This window comes from Oryzias latipes, chromosome 1, assembly GCF_002234675.1.
Source record: "Oryzias latipes chromosome 1, ASM223467v1".
In the NCBI taxonomy this organism is placed as follows: Eukaryota; Metazoa; Chordata; class Actinopteri; order Beloniformes; family Adrianichthyidae; genus Oryzias; species Oryzias latipes.
In genome coordinates this window covers 29,576,133-29,595,551 of record NC_019859.2, presented here as the reverse complement: position 1 = coordinate 29,595,551, position 19,419 = coordinate 29,576,133, and the positions used below count along the sequence as shown (strand labels likewise).

General features: G+C 41.3%; 1 long non-coding RNA gene and 1 other non-coding gene across 2 annotated transcripts; both read left to right on the top strand.

The window, feature by feature from the left end:
- Window positions 1-7,158: 7,158 nt before the first annotated feature.
- trnah-gug lies at window positions 7,159-7,230 on the top strand. Its single transcript has one exon. It is a non-coding gene; the product is annotated as a tRNA-His (tRNA).
- Window positions 7,231-13,833: 6,603 nt separating this feature from the next.
- LOC105354770 lies at window positions 13,834-14,990 on the top strand. The gene is made up of 4 exons (XR_909328.3): window positions 13,834-13,875; window positions 13,977-14,077; window positions 14,202-14,298; window positions 14,404-14,990. It is a non-coding gene; the product is annotated as an uncharacterized LOC105354770 (long non-coding RNA).
- Window positions 14,991-19,419: the final 4,429 nt, after the last annotated feature.

The following is a 19,419-nucleotide window of genomic DNA, read 5'->3' as shown; positions in this document are numbered from 1 at the left end:
TCTATTTCATTACTTCTTTTCTCCCTCTAAGACTGAAACCATTCAAATGTCAAACTCTGCTGGCAAAAAAGAACCAGCAATTAAAAATCATTTCAAACAACAAGAATATAAATGTGTATTTTTTTGTGAATTCTTCCTGGTGTTTGGTCCTGTTGTCTTGTTTTTGGATGTATTTTTAATGTAAACGTGTTCTTGTATTTTTAGAAATGTAACTTCTTTTAAAGAGACTGAGTCTTTCACGCAAATATAGGATTCTACCTTTTAATATTTCAGCATTGATTTTCTATACTAGAATCAATGGTTTAAAAACTACCTCAGCTATGTCTTTGTAATAATTCATCTTTGTTTAATTTTACTCTAATATTCATCATTTTTTGTTCTTAAAACAGTTCAAACGCCAAGTTCCATGACCGGGGTTTGGGGCGCTGAGGCACCCGCCCTAGACTGCCACCCAAACCACATTGCACGGGTGGTGGGCCCATGGGAGAGTGATCCTAGATCGCTCCTTCGGGCTGAGCCCAACCAGGACCCGTGGGAAGAGCCCCAGTCACCAGGCGCTGGCCTGCGAGCCCCAACCCCGGGCCTGGCTCCAGAGTGGGGCCCCGGTGACGCCAATCCGGGCGACGTAATCGGGTCCTTGTTCTATCCTTTCATCAGGGGGTTCTAACTCCCACATCTGGGAGAACTTTAAACAGGTACAAAGGGAGGTTGGAGACACCGAGTCCGAGTGGACCATGTTTTCCACTTCCATTGTCTCTGCTGCTGCTCGGAGCTGTGGTCGCAAGGTCTCTGGTGCCTGTCACAGCGGTAACCCCCGAACCCGGTGGTGGACACCAGAAATAAGTGATGCCGTCAAGCGGACGAAAGTCTTACCAGGACTGGCTGGTTTGCAGGACTCCAGAGGCAGCTGACAGGTATCGGCAGTCTAAGTGAGCTGCGCCCCGGACTGTTGCGGATGCAAAAACTCTGTTCTGGGAGGAGTTTGGTGAGGCAATAGAGAAGGACTATCAGTTGGCCTCGAAGAAATTCTGGCAAACCATCCGTCGCCTCAGGAGGGAAAAGCAGTTCTCTACAGGCACCGTTTTCAGTGCAGGTGGGGGGCTATGACTTCGACTGGGGACATTGTGGAAGGAATACTTCGGGGATCTCCTCAATCCCACTGACACGCTTCTTTTGAAGACGTAGAGAAGGAGGACTTTAGGGTGAGGCTGTCTATTACCAAAACTGAAGTCAGTGAGGTAGTCAACAAGCTCCTCTGTGGCAAGGCTCCCGGAGTGGATGAAGTCCGCCCTGAGTACCTCAAGTCCCTGGATGCTGTGGGAGTGTCTTGGCTGACGCATCTCTGCAGCATCGCGTGGCAGTCGGGAACTGCACCACTGGACTGGCAGACAGGGGTGGTGGTTCCCCTCTTTAAGAAGGGGGACCAGAGGGTGTGTTCCAACTACAGGGGAATTACACTCCTCAGCCTCCCTGGGAAAGTCTATGCCAGGGCACTGGAAAGGAGAGTTTGACTGATAGTCGAACCTCAGATTCAAGAACAACAGTGCGGTTTCCGTCCTGGTCATGGAACAGTGGACCAGCTCTACACCCTCTTTAGGGTGCTGGAGGGATTGTGGGAGTTCGCTCATCCAGTCCATATGTGTTTTGTGGATTTGGAGAAGGTGTTCGACCGCGTCCACCGTGGTATCCTGTGGAGGGTGCTCTGGGAGTATGGGGTCCGGGGAGCCTTACTGAGGGCTGTCCAGTCTCTGTATGATCGGAGTAAGAGTTTGGTTCGCAGAGCCGGCAGTAAGTCAGACCTGTTCCCGGTGCACGTTGGACTCCGGCAGGGCTGCCCTTTTTTCACTGGTTCTGTTCATAGTTTTTATGGACAGAATTTCTAGGTGCAGCCAGGGGGCGGAGGGGGTCTGGTTTGGGGGCCACAGGATTTCTTCTCTGCTCTTTGCAGATGATGTTGTCATGTTGGCTTCATCATCAGAGTAGAACCGCTTCTCCTCCACATCTAAAGGAGCCAGTTGAGGTGGCTTGGGCATCTAGTCCGGATGCCTCCCTGGAGAGGTGTTCCGGGCATGTCACACTGGGCGGAGGCCCCGGGGAAGACCCAGGACACGTTGGAAAGACTATGTCTCTCGGCTGGCCTGGGAACGCCTCGGGGTCCCCCCAGAGGAACTGGAGAAAGTGGCTGGGGCAAGGGAAGTCTGGGCATCTCTTCTTAGACTGCTGCCCCCATGACCCGATGGGTGGAGGAAGACAATTTGTGACAATTTTTGCACTGGTATTAATTTCATTTTGAACTTTTATACGTTCCTACTGCCTAGTAATACCATGTGGTCAATTACCTTTATATATTTTCTATCATTTAATCAACAGCAGGTAAATTTATTATTTTTCAAATGTTTTAGCTTTTTCATTTCCCTCAGCATCTTCAAAAAAACATCAGTGGTTTGGATACTTCTCGTTTTTTTCCTTGTAAAGCTAAGGGAATTTTTTGTTATTGTGTTCTGTGTGTTGACCTTGTGACTTTCCACGTGCAGTTCATCTGTTCACATTGCCTCTAGTTTGAATTTTTTTTTTTTTAAATGTTCAAGGTCATGCTGTCCAAACCTGCTTATGATAGCTTTAACATCTGTTAAAAATGATGTGAACTGTGTGTGGAATCAGACCTGAGCCCCGTCAGCAGGGAGACTCTCTCTGTCCCCACAGTGGAGTCTAATCTGAGCCTCACTGAGGGCCAGCATCCCCAGTGCAGCAGTGAACTTCACTCATGATGATCAAAACCTGAAGATGTGCTGCAGCCCTGCAGCTGCATGTCAGCAGGGCTTCAATTGGAAGGTGAAAGGAGAAAAAAAAAACTACGCCACGCCCGTAATGGAAGATAGTCGCATTTACTGCATTGTGTAGTCAGGGAGCTGCAGTGTTACGCAACACCCAGCTGCCTCAGCACTGCAAACACTCCACAACTCTGTCAAACTTTAGATCCAAACACCTCTTCAAACGAATGTTCCTCTAAATATTTTTTGGTGAAAATACTCAAAATAATCTGTCACTATGTGAGTCCTAAAGGTAAGAAGCATCACCCCATCATAAAGTCTCTGTTGGATTTGTGTTTTTGAGTGAGTCCACCTGCAGCTCACCCACTCTAAAAGTGAACTGCATACAGATGCAATTTGTGAAAGTTTGAAAGCGCCCGGTGAAAAGCTGATGGTCATTCTGAAATTGTAATTAAAAATGTGTAACTTACCAAATGAAATGCAGTTTCAGGAGCTTCTTAATTGAAATTTAACAGAACCCCTTCCTTCCTTGGTTCCTGGGAACAGAGGATGGCCTGAGGTTTGCTGAGTCAGCAGAACTGGGGTGTTCTTGGGGCAGGAGCTGCTTTTCTGTGAGGTTCAGCAGAATGCAAAGTGAACCCAAAACCACCTGAGCAGAGATTCTAGATCACAACTAAATCTTTGAACAATAGAACGGAAAGCAGGCAAATGCATCTCTAAAGGTGTCTCTAAAGTTGCCTGCCTTAAGGTGATCTGACTGCATTATGTTCATTGCTTCCAACTCTGTATAAAATTATGTTTGTTTGTTTCAACAACTGAAACAAACAAACAAAAGCTTCTGTGTTGCTCGGTTCTCCAGAAACTGCTTTGGTGGAAAAATATGGAGAACCTAAAAGTCATTAAAATAAAGAATTTAATTCTTCCCATGACTAAGAGCTGGAAATAGTAGTTTAAATGATAATGATCATGTTTTAAATGATACAAACAAATATGCATAGAGATCAGTGTATAAAATGTAAATATGTAAGAGGGTTTGTCACAGTTGGGATGTGAGGTAAGAAGGCGCCACCATCTGGTTTGAAAAGGCAAACATCCCCTTGAGTTAATCAATAAATCTCTATGAGATTTTCATTGTTTTCAGCCTAAAAACATGTCTTTTCCTGCAGTTCTTCCCTTTATCATGTAAAACACTTTAAAACTTGTTTCTTTGACAACTATAAACAGATGCAAGCTTAATGCCAATATTTCTGTGTAGATAGCCACTGTTCCCAGAAGATGCTATTTCCATTAAAAAAACTTTTAATTTTGTTTCATTTTACATATGAACCAAAATTACAAGGCCAAAAAGAAAGTCAATTTTAGGAGCTAAACACAGAAAAAATATAACTGAAATTTAAAATAAAGAATAAAAATCAAATCTGATCAACTCAGGTATCCATAAACTCACATTTTACTCCAGTCGAGTTTTAAGTTCATTTTTGAAACAGATTTAAAAACATGTAATTTTAGCAGTCTTCAGATCTCAATCTTCATGGTAAAAAGGACACGAGGGAGCCAAATCAGCAAAATCTCAAGAGAAAATGATCCTTTGTCCTACTACAACAAAGATTATGTCTGAACTGTATTATATAAGCTTTAGTATCTTTAGAGCTATTAAGCATTTTTGACCAAATAATATCCATGATTCACACAAAAAAATTAAAAAATAAACAAAGTGATGTTCTGATAAGATAAATAATATCAGATTTAATAATATTAGATTTAATATCACCCAACAACCACTAACAGTTCAGTTTGTTGTATTCTGTTGGCCTTCTGAGAACACACTAGGGGTTTTTATCCTTGATGATGCTACAAATCTTCGGAAAGTGATTTCCCAACTTAAAAGTAAAACCTGTTCTCTGGATCCCATCCCCACCTCTCTTTTTAAGTCAGTGTGTTCCTCATGTGAGGAGTAACTCCTGAATATCGTTAACCGCTCTCTTCAGTCTGGGATCTTCCCCAGATCCTTAAAGACTGCTACGGTGGGACCCACTCTGAAGAACAGTGGTTTAGATGTTTTGAATCTAGATAATTACCGACCAGTGTCAAACCTGCCATTTTTAAGTGGGATTTTAGAAAAACTACTTTTTATTGAACTAAATGATTTTATTAATAAAAATAATATTTTGGAAAAATTTCAATCTGGTTTTAGATCACATCATTCCACAGAGACGGCACTGGACAAGGTTATAAATGTCAGGTCCAACTCTGTCGAAAAGAAAACATCTGTTTTAGTGTTTAGAGAACACTGCCGGCCCCAGAAAACCAGAACCCAGGGGACGCAGCCACCGTTGCCAAGGGCCCAGTTCCCCCTACCAGGGATGGGGTAGGGGACAGATGGTCCAAAGTCCCACCTTCTTTGTGAAATGCGTGTGGGTTTGTGAGGGTGTGCATGTATGTGTGTATATGTTGGAATGTATATTTGGAGGAGTAAAGGGTGTGTGTACTAAGGGGGTGCAGTTAAAATTGGTGGGAGGGGCACTGAGGGGACATCCTCCTGATTACTCACAGTGATGTCCCCTCACCCTCCCAACCAAGGGGCCCTAAATGTCTAACGTGCGGTTAAAATTGGCAGGTAGGGTGCTAAGAAAACATCTGCTGCTTGCTAGCAGTGATGTCCAAGCACCCCCCATACCAAGGGCCCTACATGTCTAAGGTGCAAATAAAACCAAGAGAGGGGGGGCCCATTCCATACGGCAACCATGGGAGGGGGACCACTCCCAAGTAGCTCCTCCCCCCAAGGTGCATTGCAGGTTAAACCCCCCACCCCCTCACCCTAATATGAGATTATATGAGGAAGGGGGTAAGTCGGGGACAGCTGGTAGACTGTCCCCCGGTGGTCAAACAGCCCCCCCCCAGCCCCCCCCCCCAGCATAGGGCCAGGTCCCCCCAGCCCAGGTTTCCCGTCCCCCAAGGCGCCGACACCCCAGGCCCCACACCACCCACCCCATACAGAGAGAGAGGAGCCAGAAAGCGCCCCCCTGTTTAACTGGTAGCTGTTCTTCACCTTCTGAATTAGTCACTAATTGACTGAAACTCCACCAACATCCACTTTATTCACTATTCCCCAAAATTAGGCCAAACATAAAAAAGTGCGACACGCTAACGTGACGGTCAGCTACAGCCTCACATTAGCGTGCTCGTGTGGGTTTTTCTCTGAGTTCTTCAGTTTCCCCCACCCAACCAAGAACTACTGACTGTATAGTTCAAGATTTCCAAATTAAATTCATCCTAAAAACTGATTAAGGGAAAAAAAACAACAACTTTAGTTTGAGATTATTAGCAGACAAGGCTAGCATTGAGGCAGGGGTTCCTGGGTCAGCGCCTTCTGGGTGCAGGGCACACAATACACTACCACAGGACCCCCCAGATCTAAGATTAAGAGCCAGACCTGGGAGATCCAACTGCAGTGACCAGTTCACTGACAAGGTTCGGTCACTGATGTGAAGGATCCCTCTGAGGAAAACAATGGAGTTACTAATGTAAATTAAAATAGATCAATAACCAAATTAATACATAAATAAACATTAATAGACAGATATTTAACAGTAATATATATATTTACTTATATACATACAGACTAAACTAAACTAAACTAAAAACTAAACATAAAATGAGTAAAAAGAGAACATAAATGATTAAAATATCAAATAAATTCCTAAATTTCAACTGAAAGCAGATTAAAAAGATCTTGAGCCTTCCATTAAAAACATGAACAGTCTCTGCGGCCCTGAGGCATGCTGGGAGGCTGTTCCAGAGGGTATCGGTATCAGAGGGCCTGAGGGTCTGCGAGGGTTCCTACTTTAAAATCATATCAGATAAACATGAAGGCACAAGACCATACAAAAATTTATAAACCAATCAAAGAACTTTAAATTAACATAAATTCACATCAGGGAATATTTTATAGCGACTGATCAAACCCCTTTACAAAAAAAGGGGCCAAATTTTCCCCTCCGTGAACCGCCACATCATCGTGGTGGGGGGGTTTGACAGCTTGAGTGATCCGAGGACCTAAGCTGTCTGGGACAGATGGCCCTGTTAGGGTCTCCCATGCCAGACAGGTCCTAGGTGACGAGCCAGACTAAGAGCGGTTCTGACCATTTTGTGATTACACCAAATAAAAGATGGCATCAATTTAAAAGGTAATGACTAAGCTAAACAGACTAGGCTAAACTTTTAAAATATGTCCAGCATGAGAGGCTTTCTGCTCTGATCTGTTTTATTTGACCTCTGGAAGAGGCCACCATGTTGAATAAAAAAAAAAAAAAAAGCACCTTTAGTACCGGATCTACTGAATACTCGTCGTTGGGATTTTTAACCTGTAAAATGTGAGTATACATAGGGTTCTATGGTGTAATGGTTAGCACGCTGGACTGTGAATCCAATAGTCTGAGTTCAAATCTCAGTAGAACCTTGAAACTCTCTTTACTCAGCAATGGTACATGGATCTAAACAATCCAGTGCCTCAAAGTAACACATCAAAAATAACCAGCACCCTCAAACAAAGCTTCTGGCCTTTAGCAACTAATTTTTTTCCTCAAAAATATTTGCATGCACTTTACTGTTAGAGTACAAAATATGCCAACATTTTACAAAATTTTAACCATTCAACTTTTAAAATGTTCAGCTCCTTCAGATTATTCCTGCTATTACTTTTGGTTTTTCAAATCCTTCAACTTTTTAAAATATTCCAGGTTTTCTGGGATTTTTCCCCCCATAGAAATACATAGGGAAATTATGGTGCATGAGGTCCCTGGTTCAAGACCCTGTTCGGACACTTCCAATTTGTCAACCATTCAACTATTAAAATGTTCAACTATTTCATCTTATTTCAGCTATGACTTTTGGCCCTTCAAATCCTTCGACTTTTCAAGATATTCCAGGTTTTTCCAAGATTTTTGCTCCATTAAAGTGCATGGAGAATCCTTGAAACCTTTGTTTCTTTCAACCATTATAACTTCAACATGCCTTTAGCTAGAAACACCGTTAAAACATTAAACTGTTCACAAGACTTTGGACTTCAATATAAGTTTTGAAATTATTATGGGATGACATCACCAACTACGGTTTGGCGGCCATTTTGTGCCTAAATGTGAGGCGATTTTAAACTTCAGTTTTTACCCATTTTAACCAGTTTACTATTACAATGTTCAGATCTTTCAGCTTAATCCTTTCAGCTATTACTTTTGGTCCTTCAAATCCTAGAACCTTTCAAGATATTCCAGGATTTTCCAAGATTTGTGCTACATTGAAATACATGGAGAATCCTTGCAGACCTTTGTCTCTTTCAACCATTATAACTTCAACATACTTGTAGCTAGAGACACCGTTCAAACATTAAAATGATCAAAAGGCTTTGGACTATAAAATACGTTTAGAAATCATTATGGGATGTCAACACAATCTACTGTTTGGTGGCCATTTTATGACAAAATCTGAAGTAAATATTGCAATAAACTTCATCCATGGCTGGAACTGAACATATTGAAATTCACTGGATCTGGACATATAAGGAATGTGGGCGTGGTTAGCAAATAAACTGCTAAGGACATCCAAAGGTTTCCTTTTCCGATTAGTCTGAAACTGACGTCGATTTGTTCATCATCCCCAGGCGACCCAGACATAAAATGGTTGCTATGGAGATGAAATCAATAGAAAAGCTGCCATTTTGAAAAAAGTGGATTTTCTATCAACTTAGAACATGTAGCTTTACCAATATGATACTCTCAAACATTGTGTTTCTTCAGAAACATCTTCAAATTTTAAACAGTTCAGCGATTTTTTTCAACAATTTCAGCTTTAATGCTTAACTCCTATAAACTTTAACTTATTTTAGCCATTCTACTATTACAATGTTTACAATGTTATTTACAATGTTTTTTTTTGCTTATTCATTTTCATTCTCTGACTTTTTTTTCAAATCTTTGAACTTTTAAAGATATTCCAGGATTTTCCACAATTTTTGCTCCATTAAAAAAAAATAGGGAATCGTATTGCTTAACTTCATTTACAGTTTTTTACTGAAGAAATCTATGTTTTTACATCTTATTCTTTATTAGGTTGCAGCTTAATCTTTGAGAACCCAGATATCGGTTTTAATTTGTTTTAAAACTTTTGTTAGGGAAATAAAACATTTTGTATCTTTATCCGGTCGAAACCTGGTCTGCTTTTATCTCTCCCGATTTCTTGAACACACATGGGAAGATCTGAAAAGCGAACAGATTTTTTCCTACAAACTTGGTGACCCCGGACGTGAGTGGGGGAACGCGGACCGAACCGGACCGGATTATTGTGGTGAATTTTACGTATTTCCCTGAGAATTTCGGCGTAAAAGTCGGGGACCGCCTCCAAATGGTCGACGTCTCCTGAGGCCTCACTTATAGTACTGTAAGTAGGAACCTTTTATGAATTCTGCATATTAAATAAATTAAATTAAGGAGATTTCGAGTGAGTGGGCGGCGAATCATACCCCAGTTATTGGAGTCGGAAGTGTAATAAGGTTCACCCGTTTTAGCCCTTGAACAAAGCGTTCAGAAAACGGAGGGGTGTCTGTTGGCCTGTGACATTGTGATGTACGAAAACAGTATAAATAAAAATTAATAGGTTCACCTGTCGGTCTTGAACAAAGCGTTCATCAAACGGAGGGTTTTGCGTCTGTTTTGGCCTGGGACACCTAATGGCGGACGAAAAAACAGTGTTACATTAGGAGCTAATTTTGCGCGGTAGGATAATTTGAAAACAAGAAGGAGGTGGCGCCCTCTACAAATTATTTTTTACGGAGAGTGACCAAAGAAGGATTCAAAATAAACATGAAAGTTGAATTTGACAGAAATGAGGAGGAGGAGGAGGACAAATACACTCCACACCAACCACATGTCCTTGCCACCAATCAGGATTTGACGCAGGTAGGAAGACTCCAATATAATTTAAGATCCAGAAAAGACAAGAAGAGTGGGGGCACAAGACATATGTTTCCTATGCAACAGCAACAGGAGCGGGTTCATGCTCCACTGTTCCCCCGGTGGAGATTCAGGTAACTGCAGGAGCACAGGTCTTCAGACCACAGTACCGCTGGGTCAAGGATGCAGATGAAGGGATGGAGGAAACTCTGACTGGGCTGTGGAACTCCAGTGTAACTGAACATTTACATTCTCCATGATGTACTCCCTTGAGACCGGTTTTAAAAGTAGATGGTAAAACTTATCGCATGGCACATGATTTAAGGGCTGTCAATGACGCAACCATTACTCCAGTCCTACCTGTGCCTGATCCACACCGCATTCTGTCAACTTTAACCCCACAATGTGTGTGGTTCACTGTCATTGATTTGGCAAACGCATTCTTTTGCATTCCATTACATGAAAGTAGCAGACACCTATTCGCATTTCAGTACAAAGGTGTCCGCTTGCAGTACACATGCTTGCCACAAGATTTAAAAATTCCCCTGGCATTCCCCCAGTCCAAGAGAGGGCAACGGACAATAGGGGATCTCACTGTATTTTTGTTATTGTTTTTTGCGCTTTGGGTTAAGGGGTGTTGACCTTAGTGGTCCCACTAGGGCTCCTTGTTAGAATAAATTTGTACATATGTTATCCCATATGTTCTCAGAACTTTTGTGTTGTTGTGTTATCTATAGATAAAGTGTGTTTATTGTTTTTCTGCAAGGAACGTGATCCTGGGAATGCAGTAAATGATTTTGTATTGACCCGGCGACAGCTGTTCACCTTAAATGTGCAAAAATCGGCCTAATCTACAGCGGTGAACAGACAATCACAAGGGATGTTTTGTTTAGCTTCCTGACGATGTCAAGAAATGTTCAGATTGGTTTCCTAACTTTTGTAAACCATATGTGTGTGTGTGTATGTTTGTACCCCTTACCCTTTAGAAATGAAAATCACATGTTGTATGTTAGGTAATGCCCAGATTCTAATAAAGGTGGGAGCAGAGCTTTGCAAAACTCACAGGAAACTAGTGTGTTGTCTGAGTACAAGCTTTACTTTGCTCTCCACGTGAAAGGAATTCCTCGAGTCCGCGTCCTTTCTTTCAGCATACATATAGTTAAGAAGTGTTGGTTTAGTTTTAGATCCAACACTCCTACTCTTAAAACTGAAAAACCAATATCAGGTAATGAGAGAATGAAGAGAAATGTGTTTTATGAGGTCTGGACTTATACCAGGGAAGCTGAAGAACTCATGTGTGGCTCTCTTGCGCCCCCGTTAGGATTCCTATATTTTTGTTACAATCCCAATCAGACAATAGATGTGTTAATAATAACACCAAGGGGGAATTTTAAACATAACCACTGGGGAACGGCAAGTGAGTGGCGGGGTTATCACTGGTACATGCGGGGATTGTTGGGGGATGGAGGATGGGGATCAATATTTAGATCCACAGCAGAATCATTTTGATAGAAAGGGACCTATGGGTGGACATCCCAGGCTCAAAAGTGGTCCAGAATAATTTCCAACTTTACTGTTTCAGATTAGTTTTTTACCTTCCGTGTTAACACCATTGGTCAACCTTTCCCTACCCCTACACAGGGATATATCACTATTTGCTCACGATTGCTCATCTGTGCACAGGCGAATGGAATAGATCCGTGTTGGCAGGTTATGTTCTGTCCAGACCTTAACGCTACCACCACCACCCTCATACGGATAAGATTAGGTTTCGGTCCGGCCAGACAGGTAAAAAGCATAGAAGGAACTCCTTCCACAGATAGTTGGTTCCAGATTGTGACAGGCACCAGTGGGGAAGCCAACAACTGGTTGCTGATGGTTGAAAAAGCAGCAAATTCAATAAGAGAAGACTTTGTTGTGTGTATGGGCCACTGTCCTTTGTAGCGTGTGGTTCCCGCAGCAGTTCCAGCAGAATTTGTGGCTGATTTAATGACTAACAGAACTCCTTTTAGCCCAGACTGTCGGAAACTGGATCAATATTACCCTCTGGCCCCCAGTGATAAAAGTAAGCCTGTTTTTGACCAAAGTGTTGCCCCTCAGATTTCTCATGTTTCGAGTTAAGTTATGGAAATGGTAGTAGATTTATAGGTAAAGTTACTGACGATTGGTGTAAATGAGACACAAGCCCTGACTGACTTCCAGCCACACTCACGAGCAGACATATGGATATGGTGTGGTGGAAATCAAATATTTGACAGATTACCCGTGAATGCGGCCGGACGATGTGCGTTGGTCACTTTGATCTTACCCGTTTTTATTCGACCGATAGATTTGACAGGTGTCGCGGCCCCGCTGACCCAACAGCCTACTTGGAGATGGTCCAAGCGTGAAATGGGTTGGATGGGCCAGAATGATCCGACATACATCGACTGTCTTGGTGTCCCTAAAGGCGTCCCAAATGAGTATAAATTGATTGATCAAGTAAAAGCAGGCTTTGAGATTTTCATATGGATAACTCCTAACAAAAACATGTTTTTTACAGTTGATCACATGTTTTGCAGACCACATGTTTTTTACACTTTTGCAGCTGTATTAAATATTTATTTATTTAATAATAATCTCATTTTTGATAATAATTTTCACAATAATTTTAATAATATTTTTTAATAATTTAATATGAATGTCATTTGTGATGTCCTTTTTTGATGTTATATTATTAGATTATTTCTGAATGTCGTTTTTGCTGCCACAGATAAATGAAATTTCCCCATTGTTGGATTAATAAAATCATCTATCTATCTAAAGGCTACCTCCCTAATGGCATTCCAAAACAGAATTGCATTAGATATGTTACTGGCGGAGAAATCTGGTGTTTGTGGTATTTTTGGTGATCAGTGTTGTACTTTTATCCCCAATAATACGCAGGCTGATGGGTGGCTATTGAAGGTATGCGCACATTAAATAAGAAAATGAAGGAACATTCGGGAGTTGATATATCCATGTGGGATGACTGGATGAAAGTGTTTGGTCCATGGAAAACTTTGACTTCCTCCATCCTTGTTGCAGTAGCAGTTTTTGCAGCTATTCTCACTCTATGTGGTTGTTGTTGTATTCCCTGCATTAGATCACTTATGACACGCCTCATAGAGAAGGTGGTGGGAGAAAGGGATCGGGAGCACAGACAATATGCCATGTTACCTGTCAGTGATCCCTTTTCACCTCCCCGGCTGTGAGATCAACTTGTGTGATTTTGTTCTGCCTTAACATGTCTCCATTTCCCCCCTTAATTTCAGGTGTTCCATTTCTTTACATGAAGTGTTATCTTTTTTACTTTTTAATTTGAATTTGCTTATTTTCTTTATTTGCTACTTTATTTCTTGTTCTATGTAACTTATATTAACAAAATTGTGCCAAGGTAAGGTCTGGTGATGCATGAGTATCCTTAGGGATGGCTGCCGAGGGGCACAGATCGTCGCAAGAATTTTCCTGTCCGACCGCTCACTGAAAGTTTCTCAAAGAAGGTCAAAGAATGCTCCGACAGGTTTTTCGCTTGCACACTCATGGGTCACCTACCTCCTTTGAAATGCTCATTTAATCACATTGATTTTGTGTTACAGATTGTGAGGGGTTGCGACCACAGCTGTCAGGTCATGTGGACCTGTTGAAATGTTATGTTATTGAGTGATGTGGTAATGACTTTTTGTGATCTCACTTCGTGAGCTCAAGAGAGGGAATTGAAGAAATATATGTTTTCTGTCTTATTCTTATTACGTTGAAGTTTTAATCTTCAGTGTGTAGTGACTCTAAAGGCTCAGCCTTTTCTGCATTCCTTTAGATAAATTTATGAGAGCATAGGCAAACCTCCCCCCTTTCCTTGTGTGAAGAGACCGGACTTTTTGTGTGCAGCTCAGTAAATTATGCCATGGACCAGATTTAAACCATCTGTGTTGAGGATCCATCTATGGGAACCGAACTCTATTCACGTTCTATTCTCATGCGGAGGACAAAGCTGACCTTTGCTCCAATAATTTTTCTCCTCTTCCAGTTGATTTACTATGGACAAGATGGGGAATCATTTTACAGATGCAACGGTGTGCACCTTTGAATATGGTCCGGAGGAAGTGGGCAGCCCAGCTGTCGACGAATCCATGCATCCAGGGGTAGGAGATTCGGCCGCCATGATAACATTTTCATGCAGAACTCTTTGTTATTCTCAATCTGTCTGCATTCTAAAACGCATTTAACTTTTGTGCATTTGTAGGCTTTATAGATTCTTCCTCCTTCAGACGGCTACAAGGACTTTGTTAATCGTAAAGGATGGCCATCCTACATACTCCAGGCTGTTGTTGACGACCAATTCTGGTAAAAATAAATATTCTCTACATACCATATATGTATCTAATTTTTTTATTTTTTAAGAACATCTCTTGCATAATAAAGCTATGTTACATGTGTTTCACCTATTTCCTTCGTCCCTGCCATGCAGTTTTTGGAACATCAGCTGTAAAATGCCAGGCAGCGCACATGATGCAAATGCCCTTTGGCATTCTGATCTTTTCCAAAGGGCTCATCTCTTACCCAAGGTAAGAAAACATTTGTTTTTTTGTTTTTGTTTGATGGAACAGCCTAAAATGTATGCTTGCAAAAACATGTCCACCATAACTAGTAATTTCCCTTTTCTGTAACAGGGAATCAAGACCATTTTGGATAAAGACACCAATTTCCTGATTGTAGGAGACCCTGCTTACCCACTTCTTGACTGGCTGATCAAGGGATACTCAAACTCCCCACTGCTGACTCCTGAGCAGGAATCTTTCAACAGCTACCTAATCTCAGTCAGGGTGGGAGTGGAGATGACTTTTGGTTTGTTAAAGTCAAGGTGGAGGGTTCTGCTGAAGAGAAGTGACTTATATTTCACATTTATATTTCGCATTTCACTTTCATGCCAACCATGATTGCCACCTGCTGTGCACTGCACAACTTCTGTCAGAAGGAACGGGAGCATGCCAGCAGCAGCTGGTTGGAAGGGGCCCGTGATCGGACAGTTCATTTTCCACAGCCCAACCAGCCAGTTAACCCACAGTGCAGTAGTGGTGGCAGCAGCACAAGAGAGGCTTTGACTACCTATATGGCCGCTGCAGTCCCACTCCGGACAAGGCACCAACACTAAATCTTTCTGGCTTTTTTATTCACTAAAAAAAATGTCAACCTTACCAGTGATGAAAGTCAGGCAAGGAAAAAATCCCTGAACTTTTCTTTGAGCGATATGGCGGGCACAGAGCGAAATTTTGGAAAAATACGTGGTCTTAGATGCATTCTGGTGCATTCTGGCAGCTAGTTATTCACTTCTTTATCAAGAAACTAAGACTAATTGGAGCATCATGATTTGTCATTCAAACCCCTAGTTTGACTCTCCATTAAGGACTTGCTTGTCCTAAAAATGAATTTGGAAAATTGCTCAAAGTAACACAATCCTACAATCTACGCTTTTCCTTAAAGCTGCAAAACATACAATTGCTAAAATATAGTAACATCAAAGCCCCAAATGGCAAAAAGAACACCAGTAACTATGATATTCTATGAAAATACCTCAGTTATTTATACATTATTTCTGCTTTAGAAATGACTGATGTACAACATCCACTTGCACTGTTTTCTCAAACTATAATTACATCAAAATATGGGATCTGCTTTAAACTATAATTCTATAACATAATACATCAATTCTTTAACACCAATACTAAGTAATCTGGGAAATATCAAAACAAACATACAAACTAAACTAAACATTGTAAACATTATTTTTTAAGGGAGTGCGGGTCCAAACCATCAAATACTTATAATTAATGTTAACTATACTGAACTAAATCATGGTAATTAGGAAATACAAATAAATTAGATAGAGAAATGTATTCAAAATAAAAACTGAAACTCAAAACTAAAATTGAAATTATTTCAAAATGTGGTTTTGAGATTATTTTACACAAAAAAGTATTTGACCTACACTACCTTAAAAATCTTTTTTTTTTTTTCCAGCCAAGACCACTTCAATTTGTTTTTTATCGTCTTCTCACAACTGAGGTCGTGACCACGCTCAATAATGACGATGCCTGCCATTATTTTAACACAAATTTGATCGCAAACTCTTCAGATGTGTTTGTGAAAGTTTAGCGTGGGTCCGCCAGTTTTGGTCTCTAGGGAAGCAAGTCACGCTGACCACGTGGTGCAGACAGAGCCAATCAGACCCGTCGACGCATCCGAAAGCAACTAAAACGTCCCGTCATTGGTCAATTAGGCCGGGAAGACGAGAGATGGCCACGACCATAGAGGAAGCGATCTGCGGAGAAATATAGAAAATAAAGCTAAAATTAGCTGATTTCAGACCATTTTCTAATCCGGAAAGCGATTTGTCCGTAGAGATCAGGTCTTTATTTCCCGGAAAGTACGTTCGGTTTGCTCAAAAACCCGGATTTCCGGGAATTCCCGGAAGACTTTCATCACTGCTTACTTTCTTTGGAGTTCTTTAGTGTATTCACAAATGCAATCGAGGGTGTAAATATTCAGGTTGGTACATATCAGTAAAAAGAAAAAGAGCGTTGTTTTGTGCTTCAAATGAATGTTTAATGAAATAAAATTTAAAGAAATGTACAATTTTTCAAAGGATTCCTGTTTTTACATATTTGCTGTTGGTCCTTCAATGCTACAGCAGTGCAAAAAATATGGTGTCACTGCTAGTGACCCCTAAAAGTACGCTTTATTTAAATTAAACAAGTGTTTTGTACAATAACTTTAAAAAAATGTAACAGTATAAAAAAATATAAACATAATATAAAGTGTCAAAAGGACATTTAGCTCTTTCGTCCAAAACAATTTGTAAAATGTGCATTTCAACAATCAGGAGAAGGTAAAGTGATCAAAATGTCACATTTCCATGTAAGTGTAAACGTAAACATACAAAGCCTTAAATATCAGCAGCAATGAAAATGTGCAATTCTTAAATGAAACTATTAGCAGCAATGTTCTGGAAATTGTGCAATGTCTAAAAAAAATGATTATGACAGTAACAGTTGAACCCATATTTAACTCAGATCATGCAAGGTGTACTCTGAGTTGTCGCTGTAGTGCGACGTGTTTTGGCTATAGTTAGCCGACCCGCTGTAGTTTGTGAAGGAGTGCTGGGAAGAATACAGAGCTACTGGTGGAGGAGGAGGTGGACGGATGATGGTTCTTAGACCATCCAAAAGTTGGGTGACAAGGCGCTCATTTGCCCATGAACTCTCTTCCACAAACTGTTTGAGGAGACGCTGATCCCTCTGCAGTCTTCTTTGTTGTTTCTCAACCCACCGGTTTTGGGACTCTTGTATTCTTTTGAGGAATGCTTGCTGCTCAGTCATCCAAGTGCTCATGGCTTTGGCATATCCCGATGAACTGTGCCTTTTCCCTAAAAAAACAGTATAAAAATCAAAGCACTAAACCAAAAAATGAGGTTGCAAAATAAAGAAAAGTTTAATTCAACCTCTAAATCAAATGCAGAGAAACCATTAGATATTCAGCTATTGATCAAAAGTGGCTTTTATAATTACATTCCTTGCGTTGTTAAGGATTTATGACCCACCAAAAGATTTATTATATTTAGGACTATTTCAATTTTTTTTAAATACTTTTTTTTAAATACACCAAAAAATAAACCCCAAAGGCACCTCTGTTGATAAGGGCTGGGAATCACTGGGTACTTTACGATACGACTTGTGATACATTGCTCACGATAACGATACTATCACGATATGGCGATAATGTGATAATCGATATATGTCGTCTCTAACAACTCAAGATATATCAAACGTTAAGAAAGAAGATCTTGACAAACTGTTTTTTGGAAAATATTTCCCTATTTATTTATTTTTTTTTAAACACAATGATAATTAACAACTTGTGTCCTATTTGGTGTAATGAATAACAGACCTTTGTGTAACATTGCTGAAATCAGTAATACTCATGTTGAAGGTTGGATGGCTGGTGATGTTGATAAAACAAAGCCATAGCAATTGCATTATTTAAAAAAATAGCTGTAAATCAGATATTAATTCTGTGAACAAATCATGGTGTTTTTGTTAAAAATAAATGACACAAATTAGTACTAATGTGGTGTAAACAAAAATCAAATTCTCCCAGAAAAATAAAATCAAGTAGATCGAAACTTTCCTTTAAATATTTTAAGACGTTAGTTGCTTCAAAATAAATTACCAGGGATAAAATACATGAACAAAGTGCATCTAAAAGTAAGCATCTGAACAAAACGTTTGGGGAAAACCTGCATGTGATGTATGTTTATATGTTCATGTTTTTCTGGAGAACCACAGGCTTTTTAGTGTCAAGACGCCGCTCGTCTACCTTTTCAGGAGAAGGGGGGGATGCGACTCTTTTGTTTCCAGCGCCATCTCAACCATAGCTCTGGTCTGGGCGTACAGTGCAGGAATCATTTTTTCAGTATTTCCGAGGGGGAATGTCAAAGCGTGGCTCTAATGCATTCAATAAAAAACGAAATCTCTTGTTCTCCACCTCGCTGCAGGGACGGAGCCACTCTTACATTAAAAACAGAAATCCTGTTTGTCATCGTCTCTGCTCTCGCAGAAGATGGTGTTAGCTTTGCCTGGAAAAAGGTATCCGCGCCGGGCTGTGTCGGCTTCAGGCCAGCAACGGCCTCGGCTTTCTCAGACAGCTCTGGGTGATGCAGCTTCAATGCTGCCGGCGCGTCTTTTAACTTGCTGCTCTCACTGTTTTCCTTGTTTTCCCGTCCACCATTTTTGTTTGACTGTGTACTCTTCTTCGTCCGTCTGCGACAGCCAATCTTGGAATGAGCGCCCCCTATCGACCCTCCGAAGAATCGTCTCACTAAAGGATGATTAATATAACGTTTTACAGGGTCTCCAAACATAAATAAAAGGCCAATAGCCTACGTGCACGATAGAACTTCCGGTTAACTTCCGTGTTTCGAGTGTAAGGCTGACAACTTCCTGTTGGTCGTGTTATTGTTGTGGGGAGTTTTGTCGAGTTGCTAGTTTTGAGTAAATAGGAGCGGATTTCGGGTAAAAGACAGGCGTTTGGTGTTTCAACGCGTGACAAAGACATCACGACATTGTTGTGTACCCGTGTGCAAATTTGTCAAAGGACAACAGTACTATAAGATTTCAAAGCTTTCCAGTATATGTGTCGGTGAGAGCCGAATGGATCGTGAACACGGCGGGAGGACTTCACCCCTAGCAAGACGAGTCGTGTTTCGTATTTGCAGCAATCGGAAAGAAAATACGTCATGTAAACACACCGTTCGGAATATTCTGCCCCGGTCAGACTCGTTCGGATCAAAATTTCTTTCCGATCGAGATAGCTGGGTTATACCGATCGTTGTTCATGTAAACGGTCATTCCGATCGTGTGTCGCTACTGCTCTGGTTTACGTCATGCATAGATGGTGTTTCGCTGAGAGAAAGCTTTGGAGCGCATACAGGACCAACCAGCCGCTCTGCTCTCGCCCCGCTGGCTCTCCCCTCTCTTTCACCCCTCACGAGGGAGATGCGGGGGGGATGCGTGTCCACTGACGTCTGGACCCGGCATCAACCGAGCTCTGCGTTCGGGCTCCGGTGCCAGTGGACCGAGTGAACCTCTCTGAGCAGAGCAGCTGGATTTATTAATGTGTTTGAAGGGAGG